Source organism: Galleria mellonella, unplaced genomic scaffold (genome assembly GCF_026898425.1).
Source record: "Galleria mellonella isolate WM207_F2 unplaced genomic scaffold, CSIRO_AGI_GalMel_v1 utg57, whole genome shotgun sequence".
Lineage (NCBI taxonomy): Eukaryota > Metazoa > Arthropoda > Insecta > Lepidoptera > Pyralidae > Galleria > Galleria mellonella.
Window position 1 is genome coordinate 8,658,331 of NW_026442119.1, and position 13,904 is coordinate 8,672,234.

At 30.9% G+C, this 13,904-nt stretch overlaps 1 protein-coding gene across 3 annotated transcripts in view; it reads right to left on the reverse strand.

Annotated features, from left to right (window-relative positions):
• LOC113509870 (alkaline phosphatase-like) overlaps positions 1 to 13,904 on the reverse strand; it is a 144,945-nt gene that overhangs the window by 101,776 nt on the left and 29,265 nt on the right. For 2 of the 3 annotated variants that reach the window (XM_052899377.1, XM_052899376.1), the window contains exon 1: positions 2,430 to 2,740. The exons of the other annotated variant lie outside the window; for it this stretch is intronic. The gene's annotated coding sequence lies outside the window, so the exon portion shown is untranslated. Of the gene's footprint in view, positions 1 to 2,429; positions 2,741 to 13,904 lie in introns of those variants that run through there. 3 annotated transcript variants of the gene reach the window in all.

The window sequence follows — 13,904 nt, forward strand, 5'->3', positions numbered from 1 at the left end:
TCATGGATATCTATTTATTTAATCAGTTCCATTTAAAATTATTGATTTCTCTTGGATGCCATAAGAGGCGATTAAGGGCACTTAATGAGCAAGAGATAGCCAACAGCGTCTCTTTTAAAACATCCATAACCTAACTGCGGTTGTCAACCTGCCTGCCAAGCATGGTAACCACTGTCAACTCCTCTCCCCCTCCCCAGCCCAAAAGAGAATCGGAATATGTTCAGCAATGGCTATTAAACGGCTGATATGGTATAGTATGTTGAGATATTGGAAGATGACATACCTATATACGATAATAGCCTACTGACAAGTAGGCTAGAATGAATAGTGATTATAGCACCTATAGACCTATAAAGGTCATCGAATATGCGTATAGGAATACATATATAGAGATATAACATACAGAAACTACACTTATAAATATAATTTGTATCTTTTTAATATTTAAAAACACAAACTTATTTATGAAAACTAATTCCATTGTTTATATACCTCTAGACAAAAGTATATTTGAATATTTTTTTTTTTATGTAATACAGAAGGAAAACTACCTCACCTACCTACCTACCTACTATTAAATAATTGACTATCATCACCCATGAGCAATCGCAACACCTTAAGTATTGTTGGTACGATACCGGCCTGTTAAAAGGAATACGATTTTTTCTTGAAGGTTACGATCTTGTATCGGATCCAAAATGCTGCTGCTGGTAGTTGATTCTAAACCGTGGTTATGCTTAAAAGTAAGTTCATTGAAAAACAGGCGATAGAAGACCAACATTCATCAAAATGGTTGGGATCTTTAGTTTGTAGCAGGCTGTACGATGCTCAAAAACAGATATATATCCGAATAATTCCTACAAATATTTACTTATATTCGTGTTTCCTTTATTTTTTATTCACTCCATCTATAATTCATAATTATCTCTAATGAGTGCTACTTCTAATATTAATATAAGTCAATAAAAATGGACAATTGCGGACTATTTTGTCGACTAGTGGGGGGTAATTGCGCCACGATAAACAAACCAACCTGACTTCATCTTCGTGTATCATATATCTCATTGGTACCCTGTATATACAGGGTTTACTAATACATTTCCATTCTATTCTAAAAATACTATAGAAACTCTGTTAGATACATATAAGAATATACTGTAAATGTAACCAAAATATTATGTATTCGTTAAAAGGACCCGTATCAAACGACAGAGATCTGAAATAGAGATTACAGCAACGGAAGTTTATATAATGCTCTAAGAAAACTCGTCGAGAAGGTCAAAGGGTACATAGCAACTATCATGAACCGTCTGACATACAAATAAAATCAGCAAACGTCGAACATCTACTGAATTAAGATTCTAATAGTTTTTGGGAACTATAGGAACCTGAAATCTTCTACACTATACTTTTATGTAATTTAAATATTAATTATTTAAGATTTAGCTCTATAGAAAACTGTTTTAACTGAGATAAAAACCATGGGTTTAGAATATCAAAGTTGGTTCAGAATTGCCAAAGATATTGCGTAATCCCCCGGAATGATAATGTATGATGAGTCAAGATATATTCTATCATGTCCAGAATACTATACTTGTCTATAGGCAATGGTTACCACTTTTTTGTGAGTACCGTCAGCTGGGTTGCTATTTCAAGTTGCATACAAAAAACATAAAAGTAAAACATACAGGCGAATCGAATACCTTCTCATTCTTTAAATTTAAAACTAACTTTATCTTTTAAAAGTCTGTTGAAAAGATTACTACAAGGTATTGAAATAGCTACAAAAAGTTCAATCAGGTATATGGATTTAAATTTTAAATAATGTGATAAACCAAATGTCACATTAATGACTACATTATACTACTTCTATATGGGATGTGATAAATAATAATAATAATGATATATACCAAAACTAATAATGTTGTAGCGATGCCAAATAAAATAAACCAGCCATATAGCTTATTTTACGGACCATTAACCGTTTTTATGAACTGTATAATTGATCTACACAAAAACTGGAACAGGTGCAACTTTATAAATTTTATAAACTAATATTATTATACTATATAGTATTTTTAACGAGCAATATTAAAGTGGAGATTTTTGTAAAATAAAACACTTTGTAAAACACCTAAATTTAATATTTTTAAGTAAATTAAAAATATAATAAATTATTTCTTAGGAATAAACTTTAGTATCTTAGTTATTAAAAAACTTTACTTGCGTGTTTAGTTAATAATGATTATGTATATATTAACCTCTTAAAAAGACTCGTATAACACGATATTTAATAAATATTAACAGTATATTAAAAGCTTTTAATTTGTTTTAAACATGTCATTAATTTATTTCTCTATAAACTTCTCAACAAATTAAATGAAGTAGTAAAAAAATTTTAATTTCTTATAAGTTAAAAAAATACTTACATTTTCAAAAAGTTCTATAATAATCTCTTGCTTAAAAATAGCTGTCAGCAATTATTTAATAGTTTACATAAATTTATTATCCAGCACTTCCAAAGTAACTAAAATCACCATAGTTCACACACAGGCTATCTTACTACCGAAGCAAAAGTTAGTTTCACTTTAAAAAGTTTCAAATATATATAAATTTAAGTTACACCAAAGATTTTTGTGCAGTCGCACATAACTTTAATAAATTGTGAAAATCGTAACAGCGATCTCGTGTGATACGAGTATTAACGAACTGCACTATTTTATACCGGTACTGTATTCGGACGAGTGTCAGAACATACTGATATTTATTTGTTAGGGTTGCCACTAGAGCGCATGCGTCAAACCCGGTGACAGTTTTAAGGGATGCGGCGTGATGCTGAACTTTATGGAAGACTATGAAATTTTATTTGAAAGGAAATGGATTCTGTTTATTCAAATACATGCCCAAAATAAGTAGGCCGACTGATTTTGTGAGACTGAATTATATGGATGTACAACTCAACGTACTTTTACACCTGTTTTGAATAAAAAGTTATAATAAAATTCAACTTATACTTAAACAGCAATTGTTTCGTATTTCATGTGTTTAACTTACAGATACATATTTCAGATATCGGTGTAGTAGTATGGTAGTATCTGTACACAATACATACTATCGAGAATATCTTAATACTCGTAGTATCTGAAACTCCTACTGGACTACAAAACAATATGTGGCAACCCTACACCCTACTAATATCATAAATGTGAAAGTTTGTAAAAATGTTTGTTTAGATGAATTTTCATACACGAATATGTTATATCCTAACAAATAGAATATTTTATGTCTCGATACATGCAGGCAAAGCCATGGGAATCGACTATATTTTTATACCACGAAGGCGGCAAACAAGCATACAGCCCCGTATGATGATACACTATCACTGTAAGCTATGAATGCCTGCAACACTAGTGACATCACGTGCGTGTTGGCGACTCTGAAGAAATCTCAATATATCCTTTTTGTAAAACCTCGTATAGTAGTTTCTAGGGAAAACCTGAGTTTGGAGCTCATTCCACTGCCTGAGCTTCCGCAAGAGGAAACTTCTCTGCGACTGCACTGTACACGATTATTTAGGTTCTAGCGTAAAGATAAATAATGGATCATCATCATCAGTTAACAGTCCACTGTTGTACATAAATAAAGGTCTATACAGCAGTGCCAGAAAAGCCGATAAAATGGAGTTTTGTTAAGAGTTGCTACGCTTGGCAGGCGGGTGTGCAACCCTAGTAAGCCTTTGGTGTTTTAAGAGAGACGCTGCTATCCAGTCTTCGAGCATTAGGTGGAGAGATGGTCTTGGTAAAAAATAATAATAGATACAATGTATAAATAATAACGCATAGATTAAAAAAAAATAGTAACGGCATACACTATTAGCCCAAATAACACGCTGAAAGATAGATATGGGTTATCTCAAGGAATCCGGTTGCCAGGACTTGAATTTTTTAATCTATTATTTAGAATTTCTTCAAATGCAATACAGTAAACCCAAATGCAGTGTTACGCATTTTCAAATAAAGATGTAATGAAAAAATGCACTTATATGGTGAGTGTGTGTCCTACGCAAACTAGGACAAAGAACCCTTTTCACTTCTTTACGTGACAAGGCAAAGAGTTGTATATACATATAAGACTATGTACTAAACTTCTAAAAATGAACTACCTTTTGGACTAATTCCATTAAACCATATATTATAAAATAACTATATACATATTAAAGTTATGTGATGAATTTATGGTTTATCCTAATTTGGAATTTGAATTTAGAATTTAAACCTCTATAAATAGTTTGCCACGGTTTATTACACGTGAATTTGATAAATTATGAGTACTTGGTGACGCCAGTTTAAAATTAAAAACATAATTATATTAATATTTGTACCTTCTCGCTTTTCGTTATATAATAAGGGATAGGTACTTTGCATGTTCACAATTTTAGTACTAATCTGTGGGCTATGGTCTGATTGTGTCCAATCTTCGTCGGTGCTGCCCTCACGCGCCGATCGGTTCTCCTGTTTCGAACTTCGCATGAGTGACCGTGACTGGTCTTACAAATTAATTAAAATAATTATGTTTTTAATTTCAAACAGACGTCATCAGTACTTCTTACTTCACAACTGGTAAACGTACGTAATTCATATATTTTTTTAACACAATACATATGTTAAGATACCGGAATCAATACAAACAGATAATCAAATATTTGCATTGTACTGGAATCGTATCCATAACTACTGGAAAATGGAGCTATTCAATTTCCAATAGTTAAGGTTATCAAATTCAAATCACGTAATCATGTAAATTTTAGACAGTTGGCAGTAAAATAAAAATAACGGCTACATAATGATAGTATCATAATAAAAACAACAAAAAATGTAAATCAACGAAAAATATTAAATCCAAGATCGTTATTTTGCAAACAGCAAACTCGATAAAATAGGAATTTAAAACTTGAAATGAATCTGTCATCGTAGAATACTTTTTTCGTTACATTATCATTGCAAATTCATCTTTTATTCAAACTCATCAAAATACTAATTATTTTTATGAATAATATCTCGATTTCTACTTTAATTTCCGTTGTCGAATGATTAGAGAATTTTCGTTGAAATGGGATTTAAATTACTCTTTGTCGTGCATTCATATGATTGCGCTTATCTAGATCTCTTTTCAGCCAGGTTTTTGTATTAAAATCCTCTACCTAGTCATACTCTTATCAAAAGTTTATTATAGCTCAAGACCCAACCGCCTTATTCGTAATTGACTTTATCAGATTTCATTCTAAATAATTTAAGTAGGAATTGTAATGCGACCTGTGGAAATACCTGACCTATACTGCTTTATGAATTCACGTCCAGGAAAACATTTTTTAATAATAAAATTTTTAATGACTTTAGACCTTCAATTACTCTCAACTCGACTAAGTTAATAAAATACCTTGAAATAATCTTAAACAGGTTTAATGTAATTTAGTAAAGCAATCCATATTCAGAAGCCAGATCATTAGCTATGCAATTGTAGTTTTAATTAGTTTCAAAGTTTAAACTAAAAGTCCACATTTGCTACTGCAGAATGAACACTTATGTATATACATTTATTTTAAATAAATGTTTTGTTTTGAACCCGAAATTTTATAAACATTTAAAACATTTAAAGTACGTTGTAATATTATGTGATTGAATAAATAATAAAACTGAGGCTAAAAGTCGGTTATTTATAAAATTTTCATATCTATGATACAAAAGTAATTAGTCAAATCAAACAAAAATATATAAAAAAAAAAATTATATCGCAAGCAATAAAGTACTTTAAAACGTTAGTTTTCTAAAATTGTTTTACCACACCCTGGACATTTCATATAAAATTACGTGCATGGCTTGCGTTACTATATAAGCAGATGATCTCCTAATATTAATACGTAAATATATAAGTATTTACAAAACGCGGTGAATTATTTTTTCCAATAGTCATATTTAAATTATAAACAGAAAGAGAGAGAGACACACACATACAGTGTCAACTTTATAGAAAGGTAGGATATGGTTATATTATATAGAATACTAGCTGACTCGGTAAACATTGTTTTACCATATACATTATTTCGAGAACTATACATGAAAATATATCGTACTGCAATAATTATATTCGATTGTATCTTGCAACCCTATTGCGACATATGAAAATTGCGATTAAACAACAAGGGTTGATAGTAAAAGCGTAAGAATTTGAATTTGTGTGTATTTTTCAATGCTAAATCATAATAAAATAAAAATGTAAGAATTTGTCAAAAAAAATTTTTTTTTGAGAGGGTCATCCTTATCATTGAGGAGTATGAAAAATAGATGTTGGCCGATTCTCAGACCTACCCGATATGCACACAAAATTTCATAAAAATCGGTAAAGCCGTTTCGGAGGAGTTTGGTAACAAACACCGTGACACGAGAATTTTATATATTAGATTATCAATGTGATTTTAACATTTTCAGATTACAACATTAGATAATTTATTATCTAAAAATAAGTAAAAAATTAAATAAATACAAATAGCCTAATTTTTAGTAAATCCTTTTTCCCCGAAAGGTTCGTTAAACTGTATTAGAGTGATAGAATACTGCAATTAAATAAAATAAATTTTATGTAATCAATTGCATTAAACGTAGCAACGTTAACAATAACCAGATCTGAGTTTTAATACCTTACTCTGTGTATTCGCTATTCAGACTGCGCTAGAATTAAATAAATCATCAGTGATTTAATAAATCATTATGATCATTAATTTCAGCATGATAAAGAGTATTTACATGATTAATGGAGCTATGACAATTGCGGGTAATTGCGATATTAAGTATAGAATAATATACCTACTTTCAAGTATGTCGTTCAAGACTATGTATCTACTCGTATATGAAATACTAAAATGCTCAAAATAAATATTTTATTTATCTTATATGATTGACTGATACTGTGGGATGCAAAGTAAATCGATAATGAGCTCGCTAGTAAGGACATTTTCACAGATGTGCCTTATGTAATCTGTGATAATATTAGGCATTAATTACACTTTAAAAAACATACCTACAGTTAGTGAACAACATAACAAAATTCGCAAAATAAAAAAATAATAAATGAAAATAAATTTTCCGCAATGTGATCCCGGCATAGAATGAATCACCTCTTTATTTCCCGTGGGTATCGTAAGAGGCGATTAAAGAACTTAACGGTTGAGGGATGGGCAGCAACCACATCACCAAAACCAAACCGCAGTTGCCAGCCTACCTGTCAAGCGTGGCAACTTCTGGCAAAAAGAAAGGCAGGCCTATGTTCAGCGGTACACAGTCACGCTTGATATTGTTATATCGATAGATAGCTATTTCACGATTAATATATATATAGTAATAATATAGTACAATTGTAATATTTAAGACCTTTATTGATATATACGCGATGTCTGCGAATACGAATATAATTTGAATAATATGAAAATATTTGATGCATATATTTATGAAAGGTCAAGTACGCAGTCGACATTAGGTTGTCGTTTCATATAAAGGAAATCTAAAAGACATTAGTGTTGTGAATACGAAGTTTCGAATACGTCCATATTATTTGGATATTTCGGCAAAATTATTATTAGATATTGATATATTTTAGGATCATGAATATTCATTGTGATAATTAATATAACATTTGGAAGTTATTTATTTGGTTACTAGTGATCCGGCTCGGTTTCGCAAGGGTATAGGGTAAGGGTATAAGGATAAGGGATGGAATTTTTGAAAATAATATATATTCTATGTTATTCACTGATAATGTAGCTTTTCTTTATAGGTGAAATAATTTTTTAAATCAGTTAAATAGTTTCTGAGTTTATTCATTATAAACAAACAATGAAATAATTCCTATTTATAAAACTTTTATATACCAGTTATGTTTGTTATATTTATGTATTTATATATTACTTAATCCCGTGTGATCCGCACATAGAATAGGCCACCCCTTCCTTTCCGGTAGGTTTCATAAGAGACGACTAAGGCAGGGCGAGGTATGGACAACAGTGTCCCTCTTAAAACATCTTCAAAATCTAACTGCGGTTGCCCATTCGTGGCCCTGCCAAACGTGGGGACTTCCCTCTGTGACGGTTCGCCTATAGTACAATAGGTTTAATACCATAAGTACATAGAAAAAGAAACAGGGGTTCCTATGGGTGACCGCTGCGAAAGCTGAGCTATTTAATATAAACAAACTTTAAAGTCAAGGTTCACAATAGTATACAGAGAAGACGTTACCATATATGAAATATTGACACAGAAGGGAAACTCCTTTGATGTGTTTCCAGAGTGTAGTGGACGTCACAAGAAAATTAAATAAATTAAACAAAAATATATTATATTTTATATTAACCAAATTATAGTTTACCTTTTTCTCATCAGGTGTAAAAAGGATGCATATAACACAGTTTAATAAGGTTTATGAGAGCCTTTAAAGTTTTATAAATTCGATAATCAATTTAATAGAAAATACCAAAATACGTTAACATATAATTAAATTGAATTTAAAGAAAAGTTCAGTTCGAATAATAGGCTAAATCTGATTATTGAAATATCTACCCTTCGGTGACATAATCTATGACGTTATTAGAGAAAGAATAGAAAAAAAAAAAATAAGAAAAAAAGGGAGAGCCGGCAGATCGGCGGGCGCGCGGGAGTCGCTTTTTAGGAATTGCGCAGAAAAAAAAAGAGAGAAAAAAAAAAAGGACGGCAAAGGGCGCGGGAGTCGTGTTTTAGGGATTGCGCAATAAAATAAAAAATAACTGGGATAGAGACCTAGGAGGGACTGGATCGATGAAGAGGTTTGAGATCTTAGTGTATCACTATCGATTAAGTGTGTGAAATTAATCAATAGAAGACTGGAGAATCCGGTGAGCTTGTTCCATTTATTACTACGTAGTTAGATTTTTGACTGTGATCACAGACAAAGTTTATACTTAATATTTTTCCCAACAACTATTAAAATACGTATTTAGTCGAGTCCATATACCTTTAGGTAATGCGTATATCGTTAAATGCAATCACATTTAAACAAAGTTTACATCAATATAATTTACGTACTTACGTTATTCTACTCATATACAAAATCCAATTATATGGTCGTTTGATAGAACTTCATCAATTTGATTCAATGTTCTAATTGTCCAGTTTTGGAAAATACTTATTGAATCAACTATTGAACTATTACAATACTAACTAGTTTCATATCTAGTTATTATAAAGTATTTATTTATTGAGGATAATAGACTAAAGTGACTATGGTTTGGTCTCATTGCTGGGGAAACAGCCATTGATGAGAGAGAGGGGTTATTGAGTGGCGACCCTGTAAATGCAAGTGCGGTGTGGGCTACCTCCATTGTTTGGAGTGACTGTTTTATGTGTATTGTGGGGCCGTTCCTTGTGTCAGTCGGTGGAAATTGCCTGTGTTCAGTCGTGGGTTGGTGATGGTTGAGACGATGATGATGATGAAATATTTGTATTTATTACACTATTACAGTGTTGGTTTGGAATATCTGTTCATACTTAACGCTTCATGGTGAAGTGTTTTTATACCATTACTCGGTCGACCAGATTAATGATTCTTAGTCTATATTTGATTATCCATGACTACATGTGGGGATTTGTTTTACACCAGATGTACAAAGAGACAGCTTAACTGTTGCAAGTGATATTATGTGAATGTAATACTTTTAATACATTATTAATTGTGTTACTAAATAAATTCATGTGACTGTGGGGTGTTTATGGTAAACAAGTCTGTATTGTTTAAATAGATATTTTGTCTTGATTTATTATAAACTTTAATATTGATTTTGTTGTAGTAAGCAAGCTGATAATAACAATTCTGTGTGTATTACTGATTATTAATAATATTTAATTATGCTGATATTATAGGTGTGGATTTATTTCCTAACGGTAATAAAAGTACTAAAAGATTCTCTGACTATAGTTACTCTTAACTAGGTATGAGGTTCAGTATAAAATTGGTACTGTATGACACTTGTGAAGCTATGTATTTTACTCATATTTAGAAAGGAAGTTGTCCTGGTGATAAGGTTTGTATGTATGTTGTTTGTTCATGTTATATTGACTAGACAAGTTCAGACAGGGTTAATATTAGTGAATATTTACTGGATTTATATTTAATATACATGTTTTGAATATTTTATGGGAATAGTATGGAGATATACAAGTAGTAAAATATAATATTAGTATTTTATAAATTTAATTATTGAGTTATATGTTTATGTCGGACTGTATCCAAGGAGATATTATCCTATTAATATCAAGTTAGGACAATTACCTTAAATATTAATAAAGCAAACACTAACACTGATTATTCACTTCTTTAATAAATTTACATTAGAGGTTAGAAATCAAATAGATAGCATATTGGGAAAATCTTCACCACACATATATTTGAGGAATGTTCTTGATAATTAGTACTGTATGTATATATTATTGCAAGTACAATTGCAATAAGAATGTTAAACTTCTAATCTTCTGTTCATTCTTGAATTTGAAAGTAACCTTGGCTACTGATATAAATATAAAACTGCAGCATTACTGGATACTATTAATTATTTCTGGTGTAAACCATGATTATTTATGTCACTGATAATTTAGTTGTATATTACGGTTGATATATGATGATTTTATATTTAATTATATTAAACAAATACAAATAAATAAACTTGCTAGTATTTGTTACGTTGACAGTTGTGATAGATAATCAAAATTCAATTCAATACATCAATACGTCATTCAATACGTCATTAATGTGACAGATGTCAAACAAAAGGAGATTATACACGTTATGATTCTATATCTAAGTCTATAGAAAATTTATATAATTTTCTGTTATTTTATAATAACTGTAGGGGAAATATTGGAATTATTTATATGAGAAATTTCACTTAAATGATATGATAATTATTTAAAGACCTAATTTCTTAGGGATTTAATCATGATGATTTAAACACTAAAACACTTGTTTATCTAAAAAAAAATCCTCTTAGTAAATAGGTTTACTAAGACACTAAAAGGAAGTAGATATAGTATAACTATAGTACAGCTACAATAATTGTATGGGACTTACTGTCCTTTCTATACAAATATATATTTAATCTATATCTTTCACATTATAATTATGCAATATATTGCCTCTACTACTACAACATATACAAATAGGACTTATTGTCCTTCCTATATACCTATATATAATAATTGACTTGGCACTTTAATGTGTAATTTATCAGTACTTATGACAACAACCAATTAGGACTTATAGTCCTCTCTATAAAGCTACATAATTATTTAATCTGATTATTTCACAATGTGATTAATCAAACCTCTACAAATATTACAAAAGATCTCTATTACTCTCAACACAATAATAGCTTGTTGGACTTAGTGTCCTCAAACTTATAGAAAACCCAACTGGTTATTTCACGAGACGTTGTTAACTTGTGATTAATCAGTGTCTTTTAAAGGACTTATAGTTCCTTTAGATATATCTCTCTGAATAAATAATTGGTTAATTCACAATGTGGTTAATCAACAATAATAATAATAAAAATAATTGACTGGACTTATAGTTCATTCAATAGCACTCATTACTTTTAGTAGCTCTCGACCTATGGGTTGAACTACTCGTTCTTAGGCTCCGGCCTAATCAACAGATTTAACTTGAACCTTGAGTATTCTTGGTATTAAGTAAATAATATTAAATTGACAATGCTATGTTATGATATAGCAATTATCAACATTATATGGCTTGGCCAATTCCGGGGTGTGGAAGGTATCCCCTATCACACAAATCTTCATCTCTATCGGACTGTCTTCACAGGTGATCTCTAATGTCACATTATAGGGCCGAAGGGTTATGTCCCATCAAAGTAGGTTCTGGTGTCTGGGTGATCTCGCTTCTTGGTCTGATCTCTTGTGGAGCCGAAGGGAAACCCCCATTGAGTAAGCTCGTAACAGGGTGACGCTGGGAAACAGTTTCGTACTGTTAGTGGGTGATCTCTATGTCGCCATATAGGACTGAAAGGGTCATCGCCCATGAGTAAGCTCTCGTGTCGGAGTGATCCTGGGATTTCAGTTCCGATCCTTTTGCCTCTGGCAAACACCAATTTATACTGGAAGCATCGTGGGGCTGGTGGAGCCACTGTAATGTTGAAGTAAATGTACTTATGTTTGGTTTGGAACTGAGAATACTCATTCCCTTATTACCATCAGAGTGCATTAATAAATAGTAATACCCTTCCCTACCTTTTAGGAGGAAGAGTTATAGATAGTTGGAACGTCTTCCACTGGTCCGGGCGTGTGAGGGGCCCGACCGCTCCCCCATTTTTTTATTATTACAGTTATTCTGTAATTTACTATTAAATTAACATAACTTCCTAGTTACACGAATAATGAGTGTAATTCATTAATTATTTTTAATCCTTAAAGCTTTATCAATTATCTTCATTATTTAACTCCTATCATATACCAATTAAAGAACCTTTTGGTTATTACACACACAACGGGTCCTACATTACTAGACGATCACACATTTATTTATCTGGCCAAATGATCAAGTGTTCTACTATAAGATCTGTTCAATATTATGTGTTTATTGTAAGGGTTTTTATGATTCATAAGATGTTTGGGGTGTATAAGACAATATAGGTATGGGTTATATTGAGGGTGTTAGGCCATTCTTTAGGGTATATTTTCATAGATTTCATTAGGTAAAGCCTTCGTAGGCTTTTCTTAGGCTTTGTAGGTTTTCCATGTGTAGGTTAGTTTAGAGGGTAGTTATAATTATAAAGGGGTACACACAGTAGGGGGGGGGGACCATCACACCTCTAGGGGGAGGCTTATGTTCAGCAGTGGACAGTTAAAAGCTGATATGATGATATCACTTAAATTTAAATAAAAGTGGCTATTATAGCTTAATATTTCTATTATTCACGGTTTATTTTTATATTTTTTAAATTATGCCAACTTCAAAATAAAATAAAAAGAATTTCTCTTTTGAAAATTATCCTAACTAGAAATAAGTTTGTATATTAATATGTATTTTATATTTTATTGTAACCATTAAAGCATAAAATAACAATTTTATGATAGACACATGACATATATAAGTCGAAGTACTGCCAATATAAAACGGATAATTTATGAAAAATTATGATCATATGATATAGTAAACATCTATAAAATTGTTGTATCTATTGCTCCTTATAATAAATATATAATGAGATTGCCATGCTTATCGATTTGTCTTAACTTACGAGAAGGAATACTTAACATAGGTCGTGACGTCAATTGGTGCTTATTGTCATCCTTATCATTATAACACGTCCTATATTACTTATTGTACTATTATAAAACTGTTAAAAATAAAAGGTGTCACATATGCTTGTTTGCCACCTCATTAGTATAAAAAAGTATAATAAAATTATGATTTGATGACATATATACATGGGAGATATTTAATAAAAAAAAAATAAGAGATGTTAATAAGAGTAATAGAAGTCAAAATAATGATTTTTAGATTTTTTCTGTCTGTCTATATGTGTGTTTGTTCCATAATCCCCCGAAAATTACAGCACTAAATTAAATGTGGTTTTTACTGTTGTATTCCTGAAGGTATAACATAAAAACTGGTGCACATTTTATCTTAATACACAATCTTAAAATGATCTATATAATTAATTTTCCTACTTCTGAAACAAACTTCTCGTAGCGTACAAAGAAGCAGACAAAAAACTAATTTATAATAATCGATTGCTAGCCATATATGCGTATATACGAGTACATTGTATAAAGTATCGAATACAAAAAGGAAAATAAAATATACAGCTA